A 21,274-nucleotide genomic window follows, 5' to 3' on the forward strand; every position below is an offset into this window, starting at 1 on the left:
AGCCAAGGCTCAGTCTTCCACTCAAAATGTTTGCGCATGAGTTTTTCCTGCTGGATTTGGAGGCTGGAGAGGAAAAGGGGTGGCCTGGTTAACTGTGTCCCCCCGACTTGACACCCAGCTGGGAATGAGTATATACTTCCTGAAATAATAAATGAATGGATGACCCATCTGAGAAGCCTGAGAGCTTTCTGGTTACAGAGGTGAGAGAATGTTGCCTGGTTGGCACATTCCACCCTGGCTGCTGCCTTTTCGGTGGATGAGGCTGTAGTGTTTTCTAAATGCCCAAGACAGCAGTCCTTCCCTGAGAACCCTGGAACTGTCACAGGCTCATGTGAGTTCACAGCGAGACAGCCTTCTCCATCCCTCTGTGCAGCCAGCCCTATACTAATCTGACTAGAATAGTGTTCAATTCCGTCTCTCTACACCCCAATCCATTTTTATGTCCTACTCCTTCCAATAATAACAGTAGGGGTAATAGTGATAGCAACAGCCAGCTTCCTTTATTGCTTTAGAGTTGATGTAGGGCTTTCAACTGCATTAGTTTATTTGACACACACCCTGCCCCCCACTCCCCCAGCATAACTGATAAGAAAACCAAGGGGAAACCTGACCTAGCAATGGTATGTGAGCAGTATGTTGTACAACCACATATTTGGAATCTCCAAATTCCAAAAACCTAGTCCTCTTTTAGTTAGTGGCTTCCTGTTCCTTAAATATTACCCAAGCATATGTTCATTTCAAAATCCAAACTCTCATCCTTTAGGACTATTCCCAATTACCCACTCAGAGGAAAAGATGGCCCTCAGTGGATAAATCCTAATCACACTAGTGGGTTAAAATCTAACCTTAAATAATGGCAAAAGAGCTCATGTGTTTGTGCTTGTTTTAAAATATGCCCACAGATTCTTTCATACTCCTCTCATCAAGAAATGCAGCTTAGCCCTGGCCGGTTTGGCTCAGTGGATGGAGCGTCGGCCTGGGGACTGAAGGGTCCCAGGTTCGATTCCAGTCAAGGGCATGTACCTTGGTTGCGGGCACATACCCAGTGGGGAGTGTGCAAGAGGCAGCTGATCGATGTTTCTCTCTCGTCGATGTTTCTAACTCTCTGTCCCTCTCCCTTCCTCTCTGTAAAAAATCAATAAAATATATTTTAAAAAAATGCAGCTTAATCCCCTTTCCTTCGAGTGTGGGATGGCCTTAGAGACTTCCCTTTAATGCATACACATAAACAGAAGTGACACTATGTGATTTCAGAAACTAGGTCCTAAGAGCCACTGTGGCTTCGTCTCTGCTCGAGCTCTCTCTGATTACTCTATGAAGGAAGCCAGCTGCCATGTTGTGAGGATGCTTAAGCAGCTCTATGGACAGACTCACATGGCAAGGAACTGAGGCCATCTGCCAACAGCCATGCGTGAGTGTCATTTTGGAAGGGGCTCTTCCAGCCCCAGCAAAGCCTTCAGATGACTGCAGCACCAGTCAGAAGATTGGCTGCAATCTCATAAGAGGCCCTGAGCCAGAAGCAACAAGGCTAAGCTTCTCTTGAATCCTGACCCACAGAAACATCGAGCTAATAAATGTTTATGTGTAAAGCAGCTAAGTTTGGGGAATTTGTTACGCAGTGATAAGTACCTAATATGGTTTTCTATCACTTAGAGAATATTTCTACTTGAAGAAAGGTTACCTTTAGAAAACTTTTATTTATTTTTATAACATTAATGTCTGCTTATTCTATTAAAATTTTAAAGAAACTATTTTTAAAATGACTCATTTTCTCTTTCAGAGATAACTAATTTTATCATTTTAATGTATAACTTTTCATGTTTTCTATTTGTGTGTGTTTATTTTTCTTATAAAAATGAGTTCATGTTACTTGGAATCTGCTTTTTGTCATTCAAAAATACAGAATATTATTTCAAGTCCTTAAAGATAATACTACAACAATATTTGGAATAGTTGAATAGTGTTTTATTGCATAAGCATACCAAACTATATTTAACCAAGCCATTTTTTAAATAGAGATTTAGGCTATTCCGAGTGGTTTCTATCATTAATGTGCCTTTTGTGTGCTTGCCCCACTATGTCTTCAGCACAAATTGGAGAAGTGAGACTGCTGGGTAGGAAAAGATACATACTTCTTAAGTGATTGTCATACATATTACCAAATTATATCAAAAATTGGGCACTTTCGTATCCTCCCAGCAGTTTACCAGGGTGTCCTCCTCACCTTATCCTAGTCAGCAATGGTCATTATTAAAAGCCAATTCTTATTTTTTTAATCCTTACCCAAGGATATGTTTTTTTATTGATTTCAAAGACAGAGGAAGGGGAGACAAAGACTAAGAAACATCAGTATGAGAGAGAAACATTGACTGGTTACCTCCAGTACGTGCTCCAACCAGGAATCAAACCCACAACCTAGGTATGTGCCCTGGCTAGGAACTAAACCCATAGCCTTTTATTGTACATGACAACACTCCAACCAGCTGAGCCATCCAGCCAGGGCAAAAGACAATTCTTAACTCAAAGAATTGAATTTCTAGTGATAAGAATTTCTGGCAGACCAATAAAAAGATTTTGGGGTGGCTCAAGACCTGTTTCTTTTAAATCATACACCATATTGCAACGTTTCCTCCATCTAAGTCTCCCCCAAAATAACCTTGACCCCCTCCTTACTTCAGCCAGACAGACCAGAGGAGGAGGTCAAGATCATCTCTGCCGTGCAAGTCACCAAATGCAGCCATGGAAAATGGGCACCATCTTCCGGTGCACCTCCAGACAGCTGGCGGTTATAGCGGGCAAAGTGCCTTTCCCCCTATAGCTCCTCAGTTGCAGTATGTTCTGTAACACTAGCTATTCATTCATTCCTCTGACCTATATAAACTTTTCTCAGATTTTTAACATAAAAATGTAAAATAAAAACCATCAAATGACTTCTTTCTGTTAGAATAGACCAAGTTGGGCAGCCTGATCAAAAAGAGGAGCCTTGAGTCATCAGACCCACCAACACACTGCCCTAAACAGCAGTCACCAAGCTTTGTCCCGAGGAAAACCAGTGTCCTACCAGCAAACTAAAGGCATCACCTTCCATGAGATACAGCCTAGGGCAGTGGTCCGGCAAACCACGGCTGGCGAGCCACAGCGGCTCGGCAAACCACAGTTCGCGAGCCACATGCGGCTCTTTGGCCCCTTCAGTGTGGCTCTTCCACAAAATACCGACTTCTGCACATGGGCCACGAAGTTTCAATCGCACTGTACGTGCGCGCCCGCACGTGATATTTTGTGGAAGAGGCACACTGAAGGGGCCAAAGAGCCGCATGTGGCTCGCGAGCCACGGTTTGCCGACCATGGACTTAGGGAACGCAGTCAAGGTTGTATGTGTGCATGGATGGATGCATGGACAGATGGATAAAACAGATATTATTGCCTATACCTCTATAGAACTAAAGAGTGGAAAGTTCTCTAAATTATTTGAGTGTTTAATATAATTTTAGCTATTTCAAAGGACATATTATATTAAATGATACCACCAATCCAGTTATTAATGGTGATTTCTTTTCATACGTCCTTGACTTAAAGGCTGGACATGCGGATCACCTCTGGTTCCTTCTGAACACATATATATGTATGTTAGGATTATTTACCAATTATATATGCTTTCTCTATAATCCATTCAAATAAAAGTAATTGTGTACTTCCCTTCTTTGATAAGGGTATATCAACTCAAAATTGCCTCTTGTCCTATAAGGAAATTATGTACATTATACTGTTTACAAAAAATAAAAAAGGAGAGAGCAAATTTCTTGATTCAAATGTGTAAATCCAATATATAAAAATCCAGGGAAGGGGAATTAAAAAAAAAAGCTGACAGGGAAAAACAGACATTTAGGTGGTCGTATCATCCTTGTAGGGGGATGGGAGATGAGATTTCCAGCAGACAGGATGGAGCAAAGAGGTTCTTGTGTTCCTTCTCAGCCAGGGTCACGTAAACCCCAAGACTTTCAAATTTCTTCCCTGGAGCCTGTGCTAACCATCTATAGCAGCGGTTCTCAACCTCTGGGTTGCCAACGTGTGGGTCGCGACCCCTTTAGGGGTTGAACGACCCTTTCACAGGGGTCGCCTAAGACCATCAGAAAACACATATATAATTACATATTGTTTTATGATTAATCACTATGCTTTAATTATGTTCAATTTGTAACAATGAAAATACATCCTGCATATCAGATATTTCATTACGATTCATAACAGTAGCAAAATTACAGTTATGAAGTAGCAACAAAAATAATTTTATGGTTGGGGGTCACCACAACATGAGGAATTGTATTAAAGGGTCGCGGCATTAGGAAGGTTGAGAACCACTGACCTATAGTATAGGCAGGGCTGGGATGACCACAACCATTTAAGCAACCTACAAAGAGTTCTGTGTACCGCAGAGAGGTTCAGTGACTTGGGGGAGGTAACAGAGCCACACTGAAAATGAGAGGACCATTGCCTGGTCCCCTTACCCCATGCAGGGGCAATGTCAAGGTCACCAACACTCCTCTGTAGATGACTGCCCTGGCTTCGGCACATCCAGGACACCATTAAAGTTCTGGGACTCTTCCAGCAGTGCCCTGAGGCCTTCCTCATGGACACATTCACACAGTGAGCCTCAGTGCAGCCCAAACACAGCTCCTCTGGAACCCCTTGCCCAAGCCCCTCCCTCTGTATTTGCAGCCCCAGCCTCTGAGGCCCCACAAAACTGCTCTAGCCCTGCACTCATCTCACCTTGCTGAGACAGCCCCTGCTATCCTCACCCACTGGGACAGGAACCGTGCCCTCTCCCCTGAGGGAGCACAAAGGCTCCGCAAAATTCAACTCGGCTGAGAAGGGAAAGCTGATATCATCTACCCTGCATGCCTTAAGAGTGACTTCTACCAAAGGATGAATAAAACATGATCACTTTGCATAAACTCAGAAAAGCATTTGTTCCCTAACCAAAGTAAAGAAGTAAAGAATGACTCAGGTTTCTCCTGGTGGCCTCCAGTTATTCCCCTTTTAAAAGCACCACATGGCAATCTTGCCTCGGTCGCTGTGACATGTTATCCCCACAGTGGGGTCCAGCCCAGTGACATCAGGGCACATATGGGCAGCCAGGCCTGCGTAATAGAATCATTAAGAGAAAGTCCGCCTCTTTTCACTGAAACTCCCCAACGTAAGCATTACTGGCCTGGCACGGGGGCTGGAGAGTGGCTATTACTGCAGCTGTGGGCTCCAGAGAGGAGCTTTACCTGCAACTTGCAGCGATTGTGAGTGAAAAAACAAACAGAACAGACATCCATTTGTGGAGATGTACCCAAGCTACACCATTTACCCTGGAACAAAGTGTATTTCATTTCTCAGCAGACATTCTTCTCAGCAGGCAGTTAAACCCTTACAACTAATGCCCTCACTGGGCACTGATGAGCTCACTTTTTTAAAAAATGTTTTTTAAATGCTTTAGTTCTTAGAGAAATATCGATGTGGGAGTGGAACATCAATGGGCTGTCTCCTGCATGCCCCCTACCGGGGATTGAGCCCGCAACCAGGGAATGTGCTCTGCCTGGGAATCGAACTGGTGACCTCTCAGAGCACAGAACAACGCCCAACCAGCTGAGCCACACCAGCCAGAGCAATGAGCTCACTTTTTAAAAAACTATATATTTTACTGATTTTTTACAGAGAGGAAGGGAGAGGGATAGAGAGTTAGAAACATCGATGAGAGAGAAACGTCGATCAGCTGCCTCCTGCACACCCCCTACTGGGGATGTGCCCGCAACCAAGGTACATGCCCTTGACCAGAATTGAACCTGGGACCCTTGAATCTGCAGGCTGATGCTCTATCCACTGAGCCAAACCGGTTAGGGCAATGAGCTCACTTTTTAAGTGATCATTTTTTTATATTTTAGAAGGAAGTGGAAGGGAACTACTGTAAGCCAGGCAACACGGAGGATATTTCACGTACACTGTTCAAATCCCATCTTCACATCAACTCTGTGAAATGGCATTAACACCCCATTCCAGGGTGAAGGAAACTTCAGCTTAGACACTGAGTAGCTTGCAGAAGTCTGCCCTCCCCAACACTCTGTAGGCTGCCTCACCTTAGGAAATGCTTCAGTGGCTATGGACAGTACAATACTGTCTGCTGTCTTCCCATAGCGTGCAATCTATTTCCCCTGTATCCTAAACCTACCCTATTCATTTTTACTGTTCCTTTTATTGAACACTCAACTTCCTCTCAAGATATCCCTACCTGGCATTAACCAGATATTCATTGCTCAGACAACCTGTTTCCTTAATCACCCTGGATAAGACAAGTTCCAGGCTTCCCGGAGGCAGATCTAGTTCTGCAGGCTTGTAGGCTAACATCAGAGCTCTGAGAGACCTTCGAAAACTGGCATCACCACAAATTTCATCATCATGAATCAACAGACACGTATGTATGGAACAACTGCTGTGCACCAATCCTGTGTGACATGTATGGGCAGCAGGGTGTGGGAGGAGTGGTCATCCTGACAGTGCTTGCTGAGTGCCTAGCACACACTACCCTCTCTAGTCTGAGATACATGCGTATCTATTTTACAAATGAGCAGTCTTACAGAGGCTAGAAGTCCTTTACCTGGAAGCCAGAGGGGGAGGATTATGGCCCTAGAGCCCCAGGCCCTCCAGGGGCCTCCCACCTGCTGTTTGACACAGAGCTAAGGGCCCTCAGGTGTACATAGAATAAGCCAGCCCCAGGCTCAGATCTCCAGTTTAGTTGGGAAACTTGGCTGTTCAATACCAAAAGAACCTAAACTTAAGTGAGTGTTTGCAGTGGGATTGCTGAGTGTCAGAACAAGAGTGGCCCAGGAGGTTGGAGGAAGTGGGCTCTTGGGAGGCCCTGAGCAGCAGGACAGGCATCAGGCTGTGATGAAGGAGAGAGGCTGATCCTGATGGACACCCTCTCCTGGGAATCCCCTGCATGCTGACCCCACTAAACAGTGGTCATTTTCAAGGGTCATTCCCTTCTATACCCAACTGTCGGGTAACTTCTTTCATTTGTTGCCATGATACTGCCTGACTGAACACTCTCTAACCCTTCCCAACTATCCCCTCTCACTCCTTCCTACTTGAACTTTGCTGTGGACATGGCCTTGAGGGTTCTGTGAGAGACACAAAGATTCAGCCCAAATCAGGGGCCCTTTTCAACACTTCTCTGAACAGCTGAAGCTGAATGAGGCTAATGGGAAAGTGGGCAGAAGGCCTGGGCTGACTTTCATGGTGATTCTCTGAGCCACCTGGGGATGTTTCCCTTGAGAAGTCATCTGTCAACAGCAACCCCAGGGGCACATCACCGACTGTGACGCATTTCTGCAAAGAGCACAAGGATACATATCAAAGTTCTACATCAAAGTGCAAGCTGTGAGGACAATCCACTTGCCACCAGTGTGTGTGGACAGATCCATATCCCATTAAGCAAACAATGTTGCTCAAGTACATGCCACTCTTATTTCTACTTATATAGACACATGCTTGAGTCTCTGGAAAACCTTGCTGGGTGACTCTAGGCCACCTCCACAGCATCCTTTTAAACCAGGTGGACACTCCAAGTAGTATACCTAGGAGCATACAACCCAACTGTCTCCATTTGCTTTATACCGCATAGCTTAACCACGCCCGCCACCTTCCCACACTCACCTCCCACTCCTGCAGGCCTGACCTCAACTTAAGGCAATGCATTGCTACCTCTGCATTTTACATTGGACCTTCCCTGTTTCTAACTCCCCCCCGCCCCCATGTGCTCATTCTACAAAAAAGGCATCAAATACCTAGGGAGCTCCCATGTGCCAGCACTGTGATGGCACACAAGAGAAATACGAAGCCTGCAGCACACTGTCCACTGGGTACCTCGGTCTAAGGGAGTGGACGTGAGACATGAAAGGGCCTGGTGAGCCATTCACACATGTGCCATGGGAGCTGAAAGAAAGTAGTCACCCGTCTCTGGGGAGATGAGCAGAACCCCAGTGGAACAGGGAGTCTGTTAGGCAGAAAGCAGAGGGGAAGGCCTGCTGGGCAACAGAGCTATCATGAGCAATGCATGGAGCTGGCAAGCTATGGGGTGGGTTGGGGGACTTGCTCAGCTAGAAGGGAGGGTTTCTGAATGACAGACAAGGCTAAAAATGGAGACCAGATGGTGACTCTGGAAGGCAGGCCCAATGTAAGGAGTTAGCTTTTGTTTTCCAGGCAACAGGAGGATATGAAAGATTTTTAGAGTCACCACACTGTTGGGGGGAGGGGAGCAGGGGCAGGGAAGAGGTAGGGGGGTAGTATCACTGTGTAGGAAGGACTGGAGGTGGGAGCAACTAGAAGCAGGAATGCTGCACAGGAGATGCGCTGGGGCTCCCGCAGTTGCCATGGGAATGGAAAAACAGGAGCCCAAAGATGCAAATGGATTTTTTTAAGGAAAATGGAAACCTGGTGACTGAGCTGAGAACAACGTAGAGTAAGCAGTCCAAGATGACGGTGATGTTCGAGTAGACACTTACTATCCTTTCGGGTGCTTGGCATCTGCACCCCTTTCTGCCTGGGGAGAACCCATGGCTCTTGATGGAAGGCAGGGCCCCACGTCCTCTAGAGAAGTGGAAGGAGCCAGACTTCCTTTCCGCCTTCCCCGCGGCAGCCACTGCTCAGGTGTGTGACCTGCCACCACCAAACAGAGGCTCCCAGCCGGGATTTAGAAACTCAAAGGGTGACGAGGACATAGGGACGGTTTAGGATTCAGTCCCCGAAGAGGCATGCGGTAGTGATGGCCCGCATGAGGGGTGTGATGGAGCCAGTGAGCTTTTGTGGTGCAACTTGGGCTGAGCTTCCTGCGGTCTGGCAAAGTGTGTCTCTCCAGCCACATTCCAGGCGGGCGATGCTGTAGTTGCCCAATGGGCTCCCAACAAATTCCTTTAGGCAGAATCACACGGATAAAAATATCAGCTCCAATCCATGCTCGGTGCCCCTCCTCAAAGCCTTTGTCCCCAAACGACCAGACCACACAGCCTCTTGCTCTGCTGAGCCACCCCAGCACGTCTGAACAGAGAGGCTCACTGGGCACCTAGCTTGAGCTCAACTTCTCTAGATGTTTGGTTCTCCTTGAAGGACAGAGCACCATCCTCACTTGGAGAAATCATTTTTATGGCAAACGTTCCTGATCAAAGCTCATGAAAAAGTCAATTCCCTGGAAATAACACACACCTTTTCTCCAAGGTAATCCATGGCTTCCTCTTTGACAAAGCACTCCTCACGAATGTTGGGAAACACTACTTCTGCATCTTGTAAAAGTGGGGCTTTTCTTTGGCCATGTAAGTCTGAGGAAGCTTTGCATTCTGTATCCCCATGTGGAGATTCAGGTGTATTCACACACACCTTAGCATAGTAAAGACTGCAATTAAGACAATTTTTTAAACATATAATTTCCTCTAATGACATCCAGTGAAAATACAGTTCTCTAGAAGCCCCCACTTGGGATGTTGGAGCTATAGCTTAAGAGTCAAAGAAGTTAAGCAGAAGCCAGAGGCAATCCTGCTGCCTGTTTATGAAACCCCTTAGACGCACGACCACTCTATTCTCTGGCTATAACCTCAGTTCTGTCCTCTTCAGCTGATTCTGGAAATGAAGGTCCGTTTCTACTTATCATGGAACATAGAGGTATGAGGGATTGGTTTCCAACATACATTCTACCTTCCTCCTAGCGTGGCCACCTGCCCTGCAGAGGATGGAAAGCTAAAAGCACATCTCCCTGATCTCTTCCAGCTAAAGTTCCAGATACACGAGTTAGGTTGACCAATCAGATGTACTTGTGTGAAATTTGGGAAACAAAAGTGAGGCAGAGACCATACTTCTGCAGTTGCCACCCTTTGCTCAGCAAGCAGAGCTCAGGAGGCACCTGGTTCGTCCATGACAGTTTTAGTTGAGGTCGCATCTCCGTGCTAGCTCCATGGGTGTCGGAAAGCAGTTCCGGGCCACCCATCTGCGTGTATGAATCATAGTATGTGACATCTTTCTGATCCTGGGGCCTCTCACTCATTGCACCCCCAATGTGGTTCTGGAGAGCTGCTTCAGGACTGTGAAAGCTTCCTTGGTGGTCCAGTTCTTTAGTTGGGCTTTGGGACACTCATTCCCGAAACCTCCACCTGGAGACGTGTGTCTTCAGAACGCTTCTTAATTTTTCAAGCCATTGAATTCCCTACAACAAACCCCTTCCTCCCTCAGTTTACTACAGCGAATTCTGCTTTCTGTGACTGAACCTTGGCCAACACTCCAAGGCAAGCTGCGTTCCAGCAAGGATGATCTAACTTCTCAGTCTCCCTTTGGTGGTTGTGGAATTTCAAATAGAGTCACTGTCTATGTTCCATCCACATAGGAAGTCTCCTGCATGGCTACCTGCATCCAAAAGGCTAGAAGCTTACAAAGCTGACTTTCTGCAAGCAAGCATGCATCCTAGGGAAGTCAACAGAGATGCCTGCCTCCCAAGCAGTAATGATGCCAAAACTGAAATGATGCAACTGTATGTTAGAAGCCACTACAGGTAGAAACCATGAAAAACCCAGCCAGCAGAGTTTACAGGAAGGAACAATGTACCCGGGTTCTAACTCCAGCCCATGTCTTAAACTCTCTGAGTTATAGACCCCTGCTTGGCCGGGTGGGGACAGTGACATCATCCACCTCCCTGGAAGACAGGAAGGAAGATAGCAGACTGGAAGACAGCAGACTTGAAAGGTCTTGGGGGGGGGGGGGGAAGAATTCTATTAAATAATGACATTTATACTACTAATTAATATTATTAGCATTCAGGAGTCAGAACCAAGACAAGAAAAATTTCCCCATACTTTTAAAGACACTTGCCAAATCTTTACCACTCATACTTTTTAGCACATTGGCATTTAGAGACAGAGTTTTACAAGCTTCATAAAAATTCAGAGCACTCAAAGTACAATGCTTCCTCTAGATTATAGCCAAGCACTGGGAAGGTTTAAAAAAAAAAATTTCACTTCAACAGTCCAGACTCATTGCAAGCTCATTGTTTTCATGTCACTCGTCTTTCTGTGCTGTCCTACAAGATGGCTGGAATATTTCCTGGACCCACGCAGTTCTGAGTTTTTGTTGTTGCTGCTGTTGTTTGTTTGTTTTTAAGGAACCATCACTCCTGCTTCTTCAGTGTTTGACACAACAGGAAATCAATATGGCAGGTTGGTTTCACTGCTAGCCCGAAAACGAAAACGCCATGTCCCCTCAAAGCTAATCCTCTTGACAGGATCTCAAAGTGCTGCTCTAAGATAACGCACAGCCACACGGCCGGGGTTCTCAGGAAGAAACAGCCCAACAGACAGGAAAGCAGGCAGCAGCCTGACCCAGGGGAAGGAGCTCAGAGCTCTAAGCTTGCAGAGGGGGAGCCGGCTGGAAATCAGGAAAAGTGACAGGAGGGGAATGAGGGTCCCCAGCACCCAGAGCTCCCCTGGCTGAGGATAATTCTGCAATCAACTCACCATGCATTCCAGGGCCCAGAAGAGAAGTCACCAAGCATGTGGGGCCCAGAACTCACAGGTCAGGGCAGGTAAGGGTTAACCTGCCAGGAAGAGCTGGGTTGGTAGCAAGAGGCCCAGGCAGCCCTCTTGATGATGATCAAGAGGAGGAAGAGGAGAAGGTGGAGAGGAGGAGGAGGAAGAAGAAGAGGAGCAGGAATGGGAGGCCACCAACCAAGAGTCCTGAGGGAAGGATCCAGGCCCTGAAGAGGTGTGGGCCCAATATTCCTTCCACACCTGATTCTTGGATTTACAGGATCAAAAGAACCCTTCATTAAAACAAAACACATACCTCCACAGGATTCCTTTAAGGTTCCCTGGCCCATTTAAAATAAGATTTAGCTTTTAAAATGGTCTTACACGTAGCATTCTGGGAAAATATAAACATAAATATCAAAGCACCAAAAACTCACAAATCGGGGGTGGGTGGGGGGTGGGGCGGGCGTTAACCATAAGAGAAACCATTTCACACTGCAACATGAAATCATAGGAGTTGCTCTAACCCCAAAATATGTGCTTGAGGATTCTGGAAGTGTTTGCTTTAACTAGAGAACTAAACCTCATTTGTTGTCAACAACAGGCAAAGAAATCCGGTTATGGTCTGATGATGCACTGCCCAAACAGCCAGGCCAAATTCAATCAAAGGGATATACGCCTTCATGTAGATTAAGTGCTTCATAAAATGAAGTTGGCTGGGCTTGGGTTGTGTGAGGGAAGACATATTTAAAAATACACAGAGCCGCTCTCTACAACCCGATTTCTGGCAGCGGCTTCCTGCAAGGACAGGAGAGTGAGCTGTGATACTGAAAGCAGGGCCTTCTGGAGAGAGCGCTGCTGTGTTCTCCGGGATCCAACAAAAAGGGAAGCTTTGTCAGGTCCCTTCCCTCCAGACACACACATCATTTTATTTGGAAGTCACATGGTGTGATTCAATTTAACTGGGTGGAGCAGTGGAAAACCACAGTATTAACAACATAATTCTTTTTGAGGAGAGCTTCTGCCAAGTGCAACAGGGATAATACTGAAAGCTGTGCGCCGCTAGGCACTGCTTTCAACATTGGTTATAAATCCAGGGGTACCAACACAGAAGTATATCTCTGCTCACTGTGGCCCTGCTTCTAATGATCGAATACTGGACCCTCCCTGAATCTTCATCATTTCGGCTCTTGGTGAAAAAAAGTATGAGCCACGTAAGAGACAGAACGTGACAATATGTCTGTATGTGCCCTCATGTCCAGACAATTTCGGGAAGGGCAATAAGAAGTGAACAGAAGTCTTCTCTGGGGAGTAGAACTGACTGGGGGGAGGGGTGTCTTCCATGCTCAACTCTACACCCTTCTGTCCTAGCTGAATTTTTACCATAAGTGCCACTTTTATAATTAGAAAAACTAGTCATGAAAATATTTTCACAAATCATTTCAAGAGCCCATAGGCCAGGAACTCTGAGGAGCTCCGTGGCCAAGAAGCTGTAGAGGTGGAAACGTTTTGCAGCCATAAAACTCCTTACAGTTTACAAGGCACCCACTGCCTCCCTTTATCCCTGTAACACTGTCAAAGGCATCCAGACAAGACACTCCCGAGACAGGGACTGCTCCAACTTCACCCACACAGAAGCGGAGGTTCTGGGGCCTCAATGACCTGGACTTGAACCCAGGCCTCCTTCCTCGCTGCCATCCTGTCTGTGTGCTGTGAACCTTGGGCAGGTCACTTCTGGGTCTTGGTTTACTCAGCAATAAAATTATAGGCATCCTTTCAACAAGTAAGTACATAGTATATCCTCTCTACCAAAGAGGAAACTGAATTCAGAGAGGTCACTAACCTGCCCAGTGACAGAGACAGATGACTCGAACCCAGAACCCGCTCCCTCTACTTCCTGGCTGCTATTCCAGGCCCCCTCCCCAGGCATTCCCCTCCACCTAATACAGTGCTTGTGTCGGGCCCATAGATGTTCACAAAAACAGGTGTTCTAGAAACTGTGTGATGAGGACAAAGGCTGATGTGATGTCCACAGAGCCACCCACACTCAAGGCTTTAGCCTAAAACCAGTCTCATGGATTCCAAGCTGTTCTGTAGAAAAGAAAAGAAAAGAAGAGAAGAGAAGAGAAGAGAAGAGAAGAGAAGAGAAGAGAAGAGAAGAGAAGAGAAGAGAAGAGAAGAGAAGAGAAGAGAAGAGAAGAGAAAAGAAAAGAAAGAAAAGAAAAGAAAACAACAACAACAACAACAATAAACACCCAGTTCCACAGAGCATTGACAATTAGGGAAGCAACTTCCAAGGAGATATTCCCAGGGCCTTTCCCCAAAGCCAGAGCACCTCTCCGGGCTGGAGAGAAGGGGCTGTCTCCCCCCACTCCCTTGCCTGTTCCTAAGCCATCCCCCCTGCCCACAGTGGCTGTGCAGAAATGGACATGCCACCCCAGCCCGTGACAGGGAGGGAGGGCAACGCCTTCCGAAGGCGCTGACCCACACCCTTCCCGTAGGGATGGTAGAGTGGCAGCTGAGAGGGCTCACTTTCAGCACATGCACGAGAATACCTACACGTGCGTGAGAAGTACAGTCTGAACTTAACGCCTCCCATCCCCAAAGAGCAAAACCCCACGCAGATGAGCAAGGAGGAGGAGTCCATCAGAATGGCAAAGGCAGAGAGCCCGAGCTCGGGGCTCAGCCTACAGCCCTACCTGGCAGGGAGCTCACCAGAGGAGGAGCCTCCCAGGCTCTAGGCCTGGCTACCTCAAGGCATTCGACACTGGCCACAGCTGGTGGTGTGAGGAGCTTTGACACTCACCCACACTGTGGGGCCAGCCCAGAGTCATCCCTGCAGGGCCCAGAGTCCTCTCTGGACTGCTCCACAGTTGTACCGCAGCTTTCAATCAATGCAAACTCAATGAGCGGGTCATCTCTACCAAATCAAAGCCCATCCTCGGCTCTATTCATGAGCAATCTGTTTAAGGAGGCCCCCGGACAGCAGGGTTAAAATGCAGTGAACACGTACAAGGAACACACACATGGCTGGCTAGAGGAGGGAGTGTGAACATTCAAGCACAGTACTGAAATGGGAAGTTGAATATGTGAGGACTTCCCCCCACTAAGAATTAAGGGCAAAGAGTCAAATAATTTGGCCGTGACTGGTCATCACCACCCACTGCTGGGGAGTGTGGTTTCAGTCCACCTTTGCCAGATAAAGCCAGGGCAAGCTTTGACATTTCAGAGTAGCGGCCAGCTTTATGATCAACTCCAAAACCTGCATGGAGCCTGCTCGCCGCCTCACAGGTGTGTCCTGCCAGGGACGATGACAGAAGCCAGAGCTGCCCCGGAATCAGCAGGCTCAGACGTACCATGTGAAGATGTAAAAAGAGAAGTTCAGTGCAGGCCCAAAGAGGCAGGGGGGATCATACATCCCTGCTCATATGGCAGGCTCATTCCATTCATTTTCCTCTTTATTCTTCTGCATTTCTGGACAGGTCCCAGGGTCAGGGAACCGTTGAGAATAAGGCCAGTTTTTTCAATAACTCAAGAAAGAAAAATGCCCACCCAAAATCAAAGTCAGGAAAAGCATCTGGGGGAGAGCCAACCAGCTTATTCTGCAATAATAATTCCCCCAAACATCATTTTTCCCTGGAGATGCTGAATGCAAGTACCCAAGACATCTTTGTATTCTTCAATCCCAGTGGTTGTAGGGGGACCCAACACCACAGAATAACTGATCCAATGAAGTAACCCCCAGGCTCACTGCCTCAGACCACTGTGTGACTGAGATCACTATGGCAAGGGTGTCACACAAACCCACGCGTGCCCCCCTTCACAGCTTCACACAGAGGTATCCTAACAGGACAGCCTTACCCCGAAATGCGGAACATGCTCTCCAGATGTTACCAGTTACACCACCATAAAAGAGTTAGGAAGTGAGACAAGTTACCAAAGAGGAGAAATAGCTATAATAGAGCAATTTCATCACTAAACATTAAAAAATATTTACTTATACTTGGGTTTTTTTTTTTGGGGGGGGGGGGTCTTTTCACAGAAACACCTTTTCCCCAGCCAGTCAGACCTGATACTTGAGCTTTTTGGAAATAACTCATAAACCCAATGAAGGCAGGGGAATGTCTCTACTGAGGCTGTGGAGTAGCAATGCACAGAACTCATACGCCCAGAGGTCCTCAAGCTTCTAGTCTCTCATTAACCTGCACAATTGCATGCAGTCCTGGGTAACCTCGGAAAAGCCACTTATCCTTCAGTCTTGCAACAGCAGAGTGTAAGACTGAGAACACAGGCATCAGAGCCAGAAGGGCTGTGTTCAAATCTTGGCTCTGCCTTGTACTATGTGCCCTCTGACTGTTCCCTCACACTGGGCCTCAGTTTCTTCATCTGTAAAAATAAGCGTTATAACAGCATCTACAACACGGCATTGTTGAGGCAATTAAATGAATTAATATACATTACATGGTTAAAATAATTCTTGGGTGCAGTGGCACTAGGTAAGAATTGGCTATTATTATTCATTATAATTACATAGTGGACATTTATTGAGAACCTACTAAGCATTGTGAATACAATGACTTTTAAATCCCAGTAAAAATAATGATAGTCATAGACTTCTGACTTGGGTACTTAAAGGTCATTGGTGTTGCATATTATCTAAAACTAGAGGCCCAGTGCACGAATTCGTGCACTGGCGGGGTCCCTTGGCTTGGCCTGCAGGGTTTGGGCCAAAACCAGCTCTCCGACATCCCACGAGGGGTACTGGATTGCGAGAGGGCACAGGCCAGGCCGAGGGTCCCAACCAGTGCATAATCGGGGCCAGGGACGGACCACAGGAGGGCTCCAGGGCGTGTCCCACCCATCTTACCCAGTCCCAATCAATCGGGAGGACCCCAGCAGCAAGCTAACCTAGTGGTTGGAGCACCTGCCCCCTGGTGGTCAGTGCGCATTATAGTGACTGGTCAAACAGTCAAACAAACGGCAGACACTTAGCATATTAGGCTTTTATTATATAGGATAGTAACGAGGCCTGGAAAGTCTATAGATTTAAAATATGTACACCTAGACATTTTTAAATGTGTACACCTAGATTGTCTCACTTGCCTCTTTGTTTTCCAGTACGTACACAACAAAACTAGAATACAGCATGTTCTATATATTGGTTGCCTTAACTTTGTGCTTCTTCTTCTTCTGACATAGAGCAAGGAAGGTGGGCACAATAAGAGGCCAGCTGCAGACTTTGAAGGCAAATGTTGGGAGAGCTGTTTTGAACCCTAATGTCTAGTTCTTAAGTATTAATCTATGAAAATGTGACAAACAGTGCTTCTGCTCTCCCACTCCTGGGTCTTTGCAGATGTTGTTCCTTCTGCCTAGAAAGCTATTCTTGGCCAAGTTGACATTTTCTCATTTCAGTTTGGCAATCTTAGTATTTTAACTAGAGTATCTGGTCTACTTATAGTTAATGTGATTACTGATATATGCGGGCTTAAACCTAACATTTTACTTTATTCTTTCTATGTGTACCCTGGTCTATTTTTCCTTTTCTCTCCTTACTTGACTTCTTTTGGACTGATCTTTAAAAATAATTTGTTTTCCCCATTTACTAGTTTGGAAAATTATATTCTCTTTTTGTTTTTAAATATATTTATGACTACTTATCAAATTTTAAAACTAATAAAAATTTTACCCTCTTTCTGGATAATACAAGGATCTTAGAATAATGAATTACATTTATTTTCCCCAATGCTCATCTTATATGCTATTGTTGAAAAGTATTGAAAGAGGTATAAGAGACACCAACTATAACATCAGATTGTAATAAGCACAAATAATAAAAAGCAACTTGGTCCACTTGGGAAATAATGTGCCTATAGTGTGAATTTTGGGGTGAGGATAAGCTGAAGATGACCTGGAAAGGACCACAGGGACCAGATGATGGAGGATTTGTATTCTGATAAAGGAATTTAAATTTATATTTTGCAGATAATGGGGAACTGTTGAAGGATATTAAACTGGAGAGTGATTTGATGAGATGTGAATTTAAAACCACTCAGGCAAGACTGCAGAAGATGAAACAAGATGGGGGTTGGAAGTAGGAAGACCAGTTAGACTGCTGTTGATTTTAGAGCTACTATCACTTTTTTAAATCCTTATCTGAGAATATCTTTTTATTGATTTTAGACAGAGAGGAAGGAGAGAGGGGGAGGGGGAGGGGGAGGGGGAGGGGGAGGGGGAGGGGGAGGGGGAGGGGGAGGGGAGGGGAGGGGAGGGGAGGGGGAGAAGGAAGGGGAGAGGGAAAGAAAGAGAGAAAGGGAAAGAAGCAGGAAGGGAGGGAGGGAGGGAGGGAGGGAGAGAGAGAGAGAGAGAGAGAGAGAGAGAGAGGATCCCACTCACAACCTGGGTATGTGCCCTGACCAGAAATCAAACCTGAGACCCTTTCAGTGTACAGGATAATGCTCCAACCAACTGACCCACACCAGCCAGGGCACTATCACTTTTTGTATTACCCCACCTACTCAGGGATGTACAGAGAAGCATGGCTTATTCCTCATTCCCCAAATGGAGAGACCAAAATCTGCACATCAGAGGTGGATTTTCAGGACCCATAGAAGGTTATTCCAACCACTGTTACAAATTCTTCTGAAATTGGCTTAATTTTGAAATTCCAAAATCTGCCACTGTATTATTAATTAATGGACAGTTATTTATTGAGCATTTCCTCAGGACTGGGTATCTGCCTCGCACCTTTAGGTAGGGAGAGATATGTCATTCATTTTCTAAAGCATCTGTGATGAGTTTGCAAACTCATTTAATCCAACCTCCCAGGCATTGTTGGAACTCATTTTAAGCAGAATGTCAATCAACATCTATATAAAGACTTGGAGGGGAGCTCACCATCTCCACAAAGCAGCTGGTTTAACAGTGGGAAATCTCTACCTTGAGCTTACATGACCCCACTGGTCCTTAACTGTTTTCCTGATGGATACAAAACAAAATTAATCCCTTATCTGTATTACCACCCTTCCCTTCCCATGGAGATGACTGCCTGTGGGCTGATACGTGCAAAGTGCCTCCTCCATCAACTCTCTACCACCAGAGCCTCTGGAGTCCTCTCCAGGTCTTTCCAGAACTGGGCTCAGGTGTGTCAACATCCTTGTTGGCATACTGACACCAGAACTATTCCCCAACTTGAAGAGTCTTCAATACAGTTGTGACATTGAATCAGCAGGCCTTAAATCATAGCAAATTGAGGAAGTAGATAAAAATGCTAACCAAGACGGAAATTAGATATGCTGTGAGAATTTTACACAATATTGCTGGTTGAACCTTGGGCTCAAATGCATAACTCTCTCTATTAATGGGCAAGAAAAACTATATTTGGATTTTCTTTCATCCTAGACTCTGCTGTACCATTTCTGCTCTGGGTCTCACCCAGAGGAGCTGCCTGAGGGCTCAGTCACTCATGCCCACACCATCCATATGCTTAATCTTATAGCAGCATCTGAGGGTACACATGGAGACCAGCTGCACCTGTTTGAAAATCCCCAAACAAGTGCACCTGTTTTGCATGAGTCCCCTTAAATTAATTATCATGAAATAAGTCTATATGTATGTGTGTACATATGTGCATATATGAATTTACACACATATTATAGATATTTTATAATTCACATATTTATATCTGCATATGTTTGTTCTTACTGAAATAAGAAAAACAGGCTACTCTTACCTGCTTGAAACCCAGGTCAAGTAGATATAAGCTATCCCCTCAAATTAAAATAGTTTAGAACCAGAAAAATAGAATGAGGCACTTAAGTCCCTAATATCCCCATCTGTTCAGTGGCATATTCTGGAACCTCTGAGACCCAGTGCCAGCAGAAAGCACAAATCCTCCCTCTGTGAACAGAGGAACAATAAGTTACCAGCTGCATTTTTTAAAAATATATTTTATTGATTTCAGAGAAAATGGGAAAGATAGAAACATCAATGATGGGAGAGAATTATTGATCAGCTGCCTCCTACACACCCCACACTGGGGATCGAGTGCGCAACCCGGGCATGTGCCCTGACCAAGAATGGAACCATGACCTCCTGGTTCATAGGTTGACGCTCAACCACTGAGCCACACGGGTTGGGCACCAGCCGCATATTAATTACAAGGAATATAGAGCCTGAAGGGAAAGGTTACTTAAATGGCACTTTAATAAAATAAACAAGTGGGGCTCCCAATGTAATTCTTCCAAAGGCCCAAGGCAAGGATTTAGAAGGAAGGAGGCAGGGAGCTTCGAAAGAGTGGCAATAGGCAACTGACTCAGAGGTAAGTGACAAGTTGAAAAAAACAGCTTTGCCCAACTGGGGAGGGCTTACTTGAGAGCTGGCCACCCACTCTAAGTTGAGGAACCTCCTCCCTCATTCAGCCTCCAAGATAGCATGGTGAGAGGCGAAAGGACAGGTGCAAGTTCAGGGCCAGCCAAAGCAATCACAGAAGCCCCACAGCCTCCTCCTTTTGTCACCAGCAGGAATAAAGCCATTGGAGTTATCAGTGAATACCCTACATGGTGGCCTTTCCAGCAACTTGGGATCTAGCACATTGATCCTAAAACTCTACAGACGGGGGAAGGAGGGACAAGGAGAGAAGGTACCACCCCAAAGACCTCAGAATGAGGAGTTGGAGAGATGGAAGACTTGGATAGTCTGGATCCATATGTAGGAAGTTACCCACATGGTGTGATTTGATAGAATTCTTGTCAGCAATCTCTTTAGTGCCAGTTCTTCTACTAGGTACCTTACACCAGTATTTCATCTAAGCCTCACAACATGGCTATGAGGTGGAAATTACTGCTCCATTTTATAAGGAGAGAAGGGGTTAAGACTCAGAAGGGTTTAACAATGGCATTGGTCCAAGGTCTATCTCCCTCCAAAACTCATATTCTTTCTACAACAGCTCAGTGCCTCCCTCTAGACCAGCAGTTCTCAACCTGTGGGTCGCAACCCCTTTGGCGGTCAAACGACCCTTTCACAGGGGTCAACTAAGACCATCCTGCATATCAGATATTTACATTATGATTCCTAACAGTAGCAACATGACAGTTATGAAGTAGCAACGAAAATAATTTTATGGTTGGGTCATGTCGGGAGCCGGTCCATGCTTGCTGTTTCAAGGGACCTGGCATATATGGCATACTGTTCTTAATATGTTTGCTCACCTTCTTGGCACTATGTGTTTTAACCAAGGTCTCTGAGAAAGGTTGTTTTCCCCAGGTAGGGATTTTCCCCTGAAGTTAGGGAGGGAATAAAACCCCTCAACTAAGTGCCAGGCGGGTAATTAATCCCTTTAACTACGAACAATCATGCTTAAACTACATAATCTTTTCTCCCTGGAATGGAGATAAGAAACGCCCTAACCTTTGTAATAGAGATTGATAGGATTGAATCAACTGGTATAAATACAGTTGTAACAAGACAGAAACACTCAGAACTTCAGACACAGAACTCAGAATCTAGAGACAGACTCAGAACTCAGAACACAGAACTAAGGACACAGGGCTTGGAAGACAGAACTCAGAAGAGAGCCAAGAACACAGAACCTACAAAGAACGTTCTCTAGAGACAGAAGAACTTCGCTGGCGAGAGCATGCCGGAGGATCCTGGACAGGGACTGGCCTCGGAGCCTGGAGGCGGAGCCTGGCGAGAGAGCATGGCAGGGATCCTGGACTGAACCTGACTGTGGA

The 21,274-nt window shown here is 45.9% G+C and overlaps 1 protein-coding gene across 3 annotated transcripts in view; it reads right to left on the reverse strand.

Annotated features, from left to right (window-relative positions):
• Nucleotides 1-21,274, reverse strand: part of PRKCE (protein kinase C epsilon) — a 481,203-nt gene that overhangs the window by 247,653 nt on the left and 212,276 nt on the right. The window lies entirely within an intron of this gene.

The sequence above is a fragment of the Myotis daubentonii genome, chromosome 12, assembly GCF_963259705.1.
Source record: "Myotis daubentonii chromosome 12, mMyoDau2.1, whole genome shotgun sequence".
Taxonomy (NCBI): Eukaryota; Metazoa; Chordata; class Mammalia; order Chiroptera; family Vespertilionidae; genus Myotis; species Myotis daubentonii.